The sequence below is a fragment of the Anser anser genome (assembly GCF_964211835.1).
Source record: "Anser anser genome assembly, chromosome: 5".
Classification (NCBI taxonomy): Eukaryota; Metazoa; Chordata; class Aves; order Anseriformes; family Anatidae; genus Anser; species Anser anser.
In genome coordinates, this window is record NC_139725.1 from 57,445,688 (window position 1) to 57,457,758 (window position 12,071).

At 45.0% G+C, this 12,071-nt stretch overlaps 1 pseudogene across 1 annotated transcript; it reads right to left on the bottom strand.

Annotated features, from left to right (window-relative positions):
• Positions 1–6,128: 6,128 nt before the first annotated feature.
• Positions 6,129–11,471, bottom strand: LOC310900216 (peroxisomal targeting signal 1 receptor-like; annotated as a pseudogene). Its single transcript has one exon. The product of its transcript is annotated as a peroxisomal targeting signal 1 receptor-like (transcript).
• Between the last annotated feature and the right edge of the window lie 600 nt (positions 11,472–12,071).

Genomic DNA, 12,071 nt, shown 5'->3' on the forward strand with positions numbered 1-12,071 from the left:
TTCATTCTGGGTATTTCAATGCAGTTTATTAACTGGGAAGATTGGGTAACTGGAACCTCCTTTATTAAAGTTATTGGCTGCCCTGTAGCAACGGAAATAAATTGTGATAATAGCCAGAACAAATTAGCTTGCGTATGAATTAGCCCTTAAACGAAAAGAGGAGGGGGAAAACAACCATCTCATGGTATATAAAATGCCTTTATTTGGGAAGCACAAGTATATTGACAAATAAAAGTAAGCTCTTCTACGAGAAGAAATCCTCTTTTTCCAGACACCTTGTAACATCTTACCCAAACTTCAGGGCTGAGCTTGGACTTACTCCTTGTGGACAGGGATTGTGGGAAAGCAGGAGGCTTTCCACCTCAGCCAACCTGTACACCAAGTGCTGTGCAAGACAAGGTGGTGGCTTGGAAAGCTGACCTGGGAGTAGAATAGCCGATGAAAGTCATGCAAAGGCAGTTCAGGTCTGGAAACAGTGCAACTACACCAGCTAGCTACTCTAGCTGAGTGAAATTACCTGCCCTGCTCCTAGCCCTAAGCTGGTCCTGCCCCTGAGTGATGTAAATAGAAGTACCATTCACTATTAAGCAGAGGATCTCTGTGCTTTGTTATTTACTGTGAAAAATCTCCTGAACACATGGGAAGTCCATTCTTGTCTAGGTCCAGGTAAGCCAGAGCTGGCTTCAGTTTCATGCCACCACTGCCACCTGTTTTCACTCAGTAGTTTGTGAGAGATGCCATAATTCTTCAGAGATCTGGGGCTTGTTCTCAACTCCCTTGAGGCTATTGAAAAAACATAGGGAGAATAATTAATGGAGCTCAACCTAAGTGCTTAGTGCCACCCTGGGCTATTCTGCCTGGCCCCAGCTGCAACTCCAAGGAGACAGGGGTAACCTGCATATTCTACCTGCTGAACTTTAGGGACTTCTCAAACACCATTCCATCTCTAAAACGACACTAGATTAAACCCTTGGACTGATCCTCTCTTGACTGTAGGATGTTGCGGATACACACACATCCAAGGTGCTCTGAACTCCCTTCCTGGTTGCACAGGAAAATATCAAAGGATCGATGCAGGAAAGACATAATCTGGGCAGAATAGGTGACTTTTTGATTTTGCACATAGCTGAGACGCAGAATCACTCCTGACATTGCTGTTAGTCCATATTTTCACTAAATAGGAGTTCAGTGAGTACCAGGTTGATATTAAGTAATTGAAAGCTCAGGTAAGTGCTGCGTGAGCTCAACATAATTTATACATCTCCTAGCAGTTCTTGGGTGTACAAGAAAATAAAACTTTCCTGTACTGATATGGTCCTTGAGGCCATGTTTCTGCAAGCACTGAGCAGATTGCTTACTTCACTAAAAATGCCTGCCCAAACCACTACACAGTCCCCAGTGCCCTCTTATGAACAGAAGACCAAGACCCACAGAAAAAAAAAAAAAAAAGGAAAAAAAAAAAAACCACCATGAGAACAGGGCAACCAAGACCCTCACTATTGCCTTTGCTTGAGCTTGAGCCAGCAGGAAATCTACTCAGCGACAGAGAAGCTCAAGAAATGGATGTACTTGAAGAGAAGGGAGAAAAGGAGAAAACACCCCAGACAATTGTACCTGCCAATCTCACTGGAAGGTAGAGTACTTTCTTAACCTAAATTTTAACCCTGAATACATGGACACCACACATCTATCAGACTTCAATTTTTTCATTACCTCTAGGTGTACACACACCCTGTACAGCACTGGTTCTCTCTTTGGTGGAAGATGAAACCATCCAGGAATAAATGCAAGGGTTTTGCACTTGAAGCTACCTAAGGTATAATTAAACAGGGGAAAAAAAAAAAAAAAGAGGTAGATAAAGACATAATGTTAATAACCAACCCCTCTTATGGGTCTTTTGCCAGGAAAGGGAAGAATGGAGTTTTTAGTGGAGAAAATAAGTTGATGTAGAGAGGGCCAACCGAAAGGTATCATTAGGCTCTAGCAGGACATTAATGACCGTCTTATTGGCACAATAGAGCATATTCAGAATACCTAATTTTAGGTTACGAGCTGAGATATCTGAGTTTAATTCTGGTCTCGAGCTCCCTGGGTAAGTTGCAGACCCACAGGCAATACAAGAGCTTGGTGCCACTGAAAGGAGGGCTGCCTTGCTTCTGCCAGTGCTCCTTGGTTTCCCCTTCTGGACACTGAGTTAACTCAGGAAACAGTCCATCCTTCCTAGTCCTGGCTTAGTTTTCTCTTGACTGCAGTAGCTCAGAGTGTGAGAGACTGAATGCTGGTAGTGTCAGTGCCTGGCTGGGAGCAGGGAGGAAGGGATGTGCACTGCTACTACAGCATCAGGCATGCTTGATCCCACGAAGCCATGCACTGGGGTGCTCTGAACTACATTTGGAGGAATCTGTCTTTCCACTGACTATATAAGGGAATTCAGGGTGTCTAACCTCCTAATTCAGACTGTGGGGGATAGTGTGAATACCTTCCCTGCCTCTCTCCCAGCATGGTAATTCTGACAATAGCAGACAATGGAGCAATGCTAAGAAATATCATGGGTGTTTGTTTTTGCTTGTTTCAGAGAAATTGGTTGGGATGATTTGCAGTACAGATTCTACCATCCCTGCCACAATTTTTTTTTTCTTTTAAAATTACATTATGAAGCAAATGTCATTGACAGGCCTGAAACTAATTTTCGATGAACAGAGACTATGAAATGTGTTTGTAATACAAAGGCAGATTCACAAGGAATGAGATGTCAAATCTAAACTGGTGTTGCCTGTTTTCTCTTACATGATGATTTGGGAGTCTGTATGAGTGTTGGTTTTCTTAGATCACTTTCTCTGCAAGGCTCCCTTTTATCTATAAAGCCCCTCAGCACTGCTCACTTGCCTAAGACAACCCTGTAATCAATGCCATCAGATGACCTTTGGATTGGCAATGACTCTTGTTCCATTGCCTTAAGTGGGACAGACCCTTACCTTCCCACAAGGTGCATTTTAGACTTGCCATCAGACATTTTTTTAGCACAGCTTTTATAAGAAAGACATCTGCATGGGCACAGTGTCTTGCCAGTTGTGCTCCCTAGTAACATTTGGTCGTATTCAACTAAATTTGTCAGATGGACAGACCATCCTACAAGGATTGTGAAAGTTGGCTCTAGGTTAGAGATCAGCAACTCAGATTAGTGCTATACGGAAAGAAAGGCAGTTACCACTCAGTACTTTATTCACCCATGACAAGAGGTGGCAGCCAATTTGCCAGCCAGGGGTGTGTCAGATGGCCAATTAACATAAATGTTGTCATTTGCCAGCTCAACAAATAAGGGGATGTGGAAAGAGGATGAGGATTTGGAAAGAGGGAAGAAAAATTAGCACCACTGCTCTGTCCTTGGAGGAAGCAGTGTGAATTGTATGAATCCAACTTAAAATTATTCTTTAGTAAATAGTAAATAGAGTGAACAAAAGTGAAAAGGATCTGTAAATAAAACTTATTTATTCAAGCACTCCAAGCACTCTAAATGAAGTTTTTATATTGAATAGTCTTTTGCTGTTGTATGGTAGTCTGGAATGCTGAATTTTCAGGTTTAAGTGAGATTTGCTATCATTTGCTATATTTGCTATTTGCATTATTCCTACTGTATTTGCAGAAAAATAGCTATTTAAATCAACAGTTTCTTTTCACCCAGAATGTGGGTGATATATGAAAGGGGAAAGTAGTAGAGTGAGGTTAAAGAGCAGTGGATTCTGTCCTTGTCTCTGGCAGTAACCTGCTTTACAATCTCAAGAAAGTTGTTTTTCCTTCACATTTTGCCTACTAGCTACTTGCCTTCACATTTTACCAATTTGGTCTGTCTTGCCTTATTAATCTGTGAAGTATTAAATTTAGGGAGTGATTACGACTATGACTGAGCCATGTTTAAGAACAAAGAGATCTTTAATTTCAGCTAGATCCACTAGCACAGGTAAATAGTAAATGAAATGATAGAGATTTTTCAAAATTTTAGGTATAAATCTCTTCAGAGGAAATTGTGAATTTGGAAAGATAAGGTGAGGGGAGAGTCAATAATGTTAGCTATGTCTGTGGGTGCACAACAGTGTTCTAGAGCAAATAACTTCCTCCTAAAACCCAAAAGTCTGGCGTGGCACGAGTGACCCGGCAAGGTGAAAACCAGAGCACAGGTTAGACCCCTGCCTTGAGAACCTCATGCCAGTGCACAATCAACAAAATAAGACTTTGCTGCTTCCCAGTGACCTGGGGAAGACTGCAAATACAGTCTCAGACCGAAACAAACAAACAAACAAACAAAACAAACAAAAAAAAGAAAAAAAAAAACTCCATGCAGAAAAAGACAATAATTGGCAGGGCATTCTTATTAGCAGTCTCAAGAGACCAAAGGGTCAGTCTTACTGATCTGCTTGCTGCTCCCCTCAGAAGACAAAGGAGTGCTTCATCTTTACTCATCACCTCACCCAGCAAAGCTAGTTTCAATTTCATGCATCACCCATTTTTCTTAAAGCAAAGATAAAATCTTTTTTTTTTTTTTCCCTCTCCCTTCAAGAAGATTTGGGAATAATGCTTAACTGGGGCTTCTATAATTTCAGAAATTGGTTACTTGGAATGAATTTCAGTTTGCTCAGTGTAGGGGAAAATCCACAAGCAGGAGAAATTAGTTTTCTGAATGGCAAGAACAAAAATGAACTCCTTTATAAAATACTGCAAATGATGTCGTCAGATTTTAATCAGCAGAACAAAATCAAGAGGGAAGTTGGTGTCAGAGTGCCTTTATATCACTCAGGTGGGTCAGAGGGACCCTGAGGATGTTCTGAAGGTATATACAATTGCATGCAATTCCTTTTCAAGGCACAAGTTTTCCTCTGACTTAACATAGTGCTGCTTTCTTTCAGCTGCTCACTTTTTTCTTCCACTTGCAATGGAGATACTGGGATATTTTATGGTAGGACATGGACTTCTGCCACCTGTTTGATATAAAAGTGATGGAGAAAAGGCATTTGTTGGTGAGAAAATTATAAAATGGTTTGAATCATAGCTCCAAGATCAAAAAGTTAACCTTGTCTCTGAATTCTTGTTTAGGAAGCTGAGATACTGGCCTTCAGCCTTGCCACAGAGATCGTAACTTTTTGAGCTTCATTTCAACAAATAGATACAAAAAAGTGGGTTGCTACATTGTAGAAGGAAAATAAGGAGCTGTAGGAATTGCTAAACGTCCAGTGTTCCAATTCAGCAAAAACTATACAGTGACTTTAATGATTAGCTTTAAAAACAAACATGTTTGTTACAGAGAGAGAGAGAAGGTAAAGGAAGTCACCCAAAACCAAGAGCTTACCCACAAAAAAGCAAGCCAAACAATATTGTTAGCATAAGAATATATAAAGCTCTATAGCTTATAGCTAAAATAGGCAGTTAAACATAACAATGTCACCATTGTATGCATTTCTGCCATAAGTCATTTCAACGTCAATAAGTGAGAACGCAGCTGACAAAAGACACATTATTTTTAAAACAGAAATTGCTGCCCAGCAGTGGAGGCTGGAAAATGTTAGTGTAGAAAGTCAGTTTTTGCATCAGTATATGCTGAACACTTGGTAATTTTCTTGGATAAATAATTGGGAGATTTTATTAAAAATATGTTAATTCTTTAAATGGGATATTAAAAATTAATAGCATGACACAGACAGCAGTATTTATTTGTAGTAAAAGGAAAGGAAGGGAAGACATGCAAAGAAAGTGGCTTTGGGAGACACAGTAACGCAAAGAGGAATGAATGTGCTGTTTTAGCTGGCTCTATAATAGCCTCTCATGAGGAAAGTTTATTTCTCATTGTCTTCCTAGTCCTCACACCTTTTTCTACCACATCTGCCTCTTCTGCTTGGACTATGATGACAACTACAAAGTGAGCTTTAAAAAGAAACCTGCAGATTTCAGGAATAGATACAACATGAGAGAATGAAGATTTTCTACCTTCCTGGGCTGTGCAGTGTTGTGCTATGCATGGGCTCAGCAGCAGAGCAAACCTTTCTCTCTTAGGCTTAAAATTTTCAGTGAATTACTTTCACAGCAGAATAAACAGATAAATAAATAATAATTTTGAGAAACTGAAAAGATGCCCGTTAGGATCTTTCTCTGTCAATTCTATTAGGCTCCAGTCTGCTGGAGGGTAGGAGATCCAGTTCAATTTGTTCCTTTATCGAGTCTTGGTATTTTCTGAGTTAGAGGAACTAGTCTGAAGGTGATATTACACTCTAACAGGAGGAGATTCACAAGATGACTTGTGACACTGAGCCAGCCAGGATGGCGTTACAAACTGTGGTCAAAGGTGGCCAGTGTTTGATGGTTCTCCACGTCTGTGCTTTCCAGAAAATGGGACAAACAGACTTAACTGCAGGAAGAAGAAATGAAGAAAGGGTGAAGGTAAAGGTAGCTGACAAGGGAAGAAGAAAATGGGGAGGGTGCGAGACAGTGTGAGAGCTGTTGGGTCTGGAAGAAGTGTGGCATGTCTCATCCACTTGGCATCCTCCCTGCACTCAGCTATCTCCCTGGTGGCCAGCTTTCCTGTTGCCACTTGGACACGTGCCCTTTCATAAATACCAGCACGGGGGGGTCTGGCTCCCTTTGGCTGCAAAGCAGCAGCGGATCTGACTGCTGCTGAGATGGTGGAGATGAGACATGACATTTGAAGGTCAGTCTGAGGAGAACAACTTTCATGCTTTTCTTTCATGAGCCTCTGTGCTTGCCTTGCAGTCATTTCATTACACTTCTGTCACATTTCTCCACTCTTTGAGTCCAAACCTGTCTTCACCGACATCAGCCCCTGGGTTTTCAAGGTCTGAGCCCTTTGAAATTACTTTGCTTTCCCTCACACCACCCTCTTCTCTCCGGCACCAGCCCCTCACCTCTCTTTGATTTCTGCTGGAGCAGCTTCCCCGCTCCCTCTCAGCAAGGCCCCCTCCTCTTTATTGCCCTCTGAAACTCCATCTGTTCAGAGATCGACTCCAAAAGCAACAGTGATTGCTTCAGGGAAAGGAGAAGTCGTAAAAGCACCAGTGCCTGATAAGCGAAAACATCAGTGTGTGTAAGGAGGCGGTCTGGACCCCGTCCCACTGCATGTGGTGGAGGCATGTCTAGCACCTCACAGCAGCTTTCCGTACCTCTGCTGGGCACACAAGCCTGCGGGATGTTACCTTGGGGAAATATGGTGAATGTAAAGAAATAATGGTGTGTTAGGGAAAGGAGACTTGTCAGCAGAGTTAGGAATGGCTTAGTGTTTTCACCATATCTGTACACTGAGAGAAGTTTAACAAATCAGATAATCAGCAAAAAGAAAACTGTTTAAAAAAATAGAATCATAGTCAATAGAATCAAATCCTGAGTTGGAAGGGACCCATAAGGATCATCGAGTTCAACTCCTCGCACCACATAGGTTTACACAAAAATTCAGACCATGACTAAGAGCACAGTCCAAATGCTTCTTGAACTCCAAAAGGCTTGGTGCCTTGACTACGCCCCTGGGGAGCCTGTTCCAGTGCACGACAAGCCTCTCGGTGAAGAGGGCTCTCGGTGGAACCTCTTCCTGATATCCAGCCTGAACATCCCGTCGCAGCTTGACACCACTCCCACAGGTCCTATCACTTGCCACTAAAGAGACTAGATCGGCTCCTGCCTCTCCACTCCACCTCGTAAGGAAACTGTATTTTTTTTCTGTATTTTTTTATTATTTTTTTTCAAATTTCCCCAACAGAATTATATACAGATATTGATAATTAACAAGATTCAGTACAGACAAGATGGGGAACTTCTGCACAAACGAAAAACAATGACAGACAATCAAATGAAAGATTAAGACTTGACTCTTTCCTCACTATATTCTGGGAGATTACATTTAGGCTTTTATTCCTATTGCATTGCTTCAAGTCTGAGTGCTAGGACCTCTTCTGAAAACCAAAATTTTTCAATGCTTCACCAAATGGCAATCCCATCCCACCAAAGCAACCAGCCTTCAAGACATGTCCAGCAGGTAGTCTCTGCAGAATGGCTATTGTAATGTCTGAAAGCCACGCTGGTTTACTACTGCAGGTCACTCTGGCAAAACTTGCTGTTTTCCCACTTTGATCATCTGCCTAGCAGAGCGTCAGTCAGCCATGGATATGATAGTGTGAACTGCTCAGAGATGCTCAGGCCACAACAGAATGGTAGGGGAAGTTCCATACTTCAGGAGGAGGTCCTTCAAGAAATGGCTGCCATTGGTCTGCCCTACCAGAGCAAAGATGTGTGTGAACCCTAGTGAACATTTTCTTTCTCGGGAAGATCACTGCTGGGCTGGGCTGAACCTGCACTCACAGGGGAGCCCATGCCAGAGTCACTGCTGGAGGCCAAATGCCTGAAGCAATGTGGGAAGATCACAGGCACTGGCTGCCCTGAACAAGTCAATCTGCCCCAGCATGGAGAGGGCCATGCGAAGGATGCTTCACATGTTGTCAGACATAGCACCTTGCTGCCCCCGTGGACCTTGGCTCTTCTGCTGCATATGCAAAGCCTCTAAGAAGTGCTCTACAGCCTCACGGTGGGCACCTATGTTGATGTAGCCAATGCCCAAGTTGTATTGAGAGCAGGTATGTCCTGGCTGGAGCTCCAGTGCCTGCTGATCTGCAGTCACAGCTTCCTCACTCTGATTCCCATCGGCCAGGGTGGCACCAAGCTTGTTGCATAGAAGATGGTCATTGGGACACACACTAAGTGTGGCACTGAAGCAATCCACAGCCTTCTTGTATTCGCCAGTAAGGTTGAAAAGGACACCCAGGCTGCACTGAACATCAGGATCAACAGTTGAGAGGTTGCTGCGCACAGCTGCTAAGAACAGCTCTTTGACCTCCACAAAAAGGGAGTCAGACAGCAGAGAACCAAGCACACACTTGGAATGCCCAAGATTTGTCCCCAAGGCACTCTCTTCTGGCTCCTTCTCCAGCAGGTGAGCATATGCTGGTTTGTGGTGTAGCCAGTCCCACAGAGTCTCACACGCCTGCTTCTGCAAGGACTCATTGGTGAAGCTGACTGCTAAAGCCCTAAGTGCTGTGCGGTTCCCAGGCTGCAGTTCCAAGCACTGTCTGATAACACTGATTGCCAGGAGTTCTTGTTCATTCTCTGCTTTGGTGGTTCCCAGATATTGCCAGGCCTCCATATGATCTGGCTTCTGTTGTACTGCAGCCTCAGAGAGCAAGACAGCACCGGGGAGGTCACTTTCCACCAAGCGTTTCCGCCCCTCTTCAAAAGCATCAGGGTGATCTCTCATGGGATTATCTTCTTCAAACTGATAACCCTTGTCATATGAAGAGGAGTTGAGGTCTTCATAATCAGTGAGCCAAGGGTGAGCCTCTGCATCTCTCTTGGCCATCTCTTCCCATTCTGCCCAGAGTTTGTCCCAGAAGTCCACTTCTGACTCCACAACAGTCTTTACCTGCTCAAATTCTGTATCAAGAGCTGACATGTTCCCAGATTGCATAAATTGATCCACCCAGGCTTCGGATGCCCCCTGCTGCTGTATAAACTCAGCTGCCCATTGCTCTGCCTGATCTTGGTCTCTGTGGGTCACCTTATTAGCTTTGACCGATACCCTCCCATCTCCGATCTGGTGGACAAACTTTAGGAACTCAGAACTGTTGAGTTTTGGATCATCCACTTTAGAAAGAAAATCACTAGCAGTTTTCTTAAGATCATCTTCAGGTTGATATTCCTCATACCATTCATCTGACTGGTCTTCCAATTCCCCAAGCCACAATTTTTCTTCTGACTGCTCTAGGTATTCTTCTGCCCACTTGGCAGTGGACACAGACAGCGGATCTGTCACTTCAGCAATGAATTCCTGCGACCAGTCAGTCTCGTTGTAATCTGAAGAGACATCACCGGCATTATCTGCTGCAGCCAAGAATTCCTGGGTCCAGTTTTCAGACAGTGCCAAGGCTGCCACACCTGGAGCTCACTGAGGGGCCTGTCGGAAGCTTGACTCTTCAATCTCCTGCATCTCAGCTAATAGATCATCCATCTTAAAGGTCTGCGGTGCACGGGGCAGTAAAGGGGCATTCTGCTCTTGCAGGAACTCTCCAACCAGCTCATCTTCAGAGGCTACTCCCAGGGGTTTGGATACGGCTGCTGCTCTGGGAGCCCCCAGAGGGCCAGGCCAGGTAGCCCTGAAGCCCTTCTTGCCACAAGGCCTTGTCCTGCGTGAAGTGGCCAGCCAGCTTCGGGAGGGGTTGGAGCCCCTGCACTCCGTTTCCACCAGCTCCCTCATGGCCGCAGGGACGGCGCCGAACCCCTGCAGGCTGTGCCTGGCCCGGGGACGACACTGACACGAGGCGGAGCCACCCCCGAGGGCCAGGCAGCCTGCGAGGCGGGCCCGGCGGCCCCCTTCGCCGCCGGGAACCGGGCCCCGAGCCCGGGCTCAGGGGCACGGCGACACGGGGCTGGGGGCGCCGCGGGGCTCCCCGCTTCAGGAGAGGGCACCGGCCGCCAGCAGGGCAGGGCAAGGCCGCGGCCTCCCCGCCAGGCGCTCCCCTGCCGCCCGCCCCTTCGGCTCCTGGCACCGCGGCCCCGGGGCACCGGAATAGGCCGCCGCCAGAGGGAGTTGGTTCGACCCATCTGCTTATACCTGACACCTTGGGTCGGCCAGGCTTCTGGAGCACTTCCACCCCGTCTAAAAGGAATTCTCTGCCTGGCGTGGTGTTTCTGTTGTCCATCCAATCCAAAGGGCTCCTTTCCTGCTAGAGAGCTGGGACTGACCAAGAGGCAGGCACGCACAATGAGTTGTTGCTGTTTTAAGGGCCAGGCAGAGAAAACCCTCATAATGTCTTCATAACAACTTAGAAACACCGCTTTTACTATACTTTTAGTGTTACTTGTTAGTAGCGTCTACAGTCCCAAAGCACCGAGAGTACCCTGCTGCACTGGTGCTGTGCATGAACCTAAAGTCAGGGCTCTTCTCACTGAGGGACTTGGACTTCAGAGGCCTAACAGAAACACTGGATCTCAATGGCTAGACGTGTCTGTGCTGCATTTAGCAGCCAGGGGCTCAGTTCCTTGACTGCTTCTTAGATGCCATACAACTCCTGAAAATAATACAGCTACTACTGCTCCGGCTGTAGAGAACTGGAGAGGATTAAGAGGTGCTGTGGAGGAAGACTCGCTTCTGTGGGATATGGATTTGATATCCCATTCTGCTCATCTCCCTTGACAGGACAAAGGGAAGATTAAAAATACATCTTGTGGCATTTTTCTTTTTTGAAACAAGGATGGAATAACCTAAGTCATGGTTGGGATTTACTTCTTCAGAAGTCCTAGGTTTGGTAGGCTGCAGGGGGAAATAATGAAATCTAGGTCATCTGCCAGAGTCCAGCTGAGATCAGTAAATCATTATTACCTAATGGCTGCCTGTTAGCCTTTATGAAGCGAGTTGGTTGCCTTCAGGCTCCCACTGGGCAAATGTTCACCCCACAAAACTGCCAGCATAACTGGTGTTAATTGTCAGTGTCAACAGAGGCTGTGAGGTGCTCACTGCATGTCAGGGCTGAAGAACATGGGCAAAGAAACATCAAAAGCTCAGCACCCAACAGCAGATAGCCAGTAGAGAGACCTCAACTACCACTTCACAGGCTGTCAATTCTACAATAAATGAGTAACAACAACAAAAAAATATATATTAAAAAGCGAAAAGTCCCAGGCTGCATGTGAGCTGTAGGCAGGCCTGTAATGGTTGATGTGTTTCACCAGAGCTATTACCTTTTAAGTGTCACTGGAGATGCTGTTGAGTAAAAAGGTACCATGGAAAATCTAAGTCTTTCTGACCAAGGTGAGAGCTTCTTCCAAGATCTTGGAAAAGGTGCACATTGAAAAAACAAGATCAGAATGGCTTCCCATGAGCAGAAGTATTTTTTCCCCATTACTTCTTCCCGTCAGTTTTGAAATGAGGGGAAATGTTACAAGAAGCTCTCACCTGCTGAGGCTGGATGGATATGTATTATGTGTGACATGAACCAAGTGGAAAACAAATAGAAAACTCACTTGGGGCA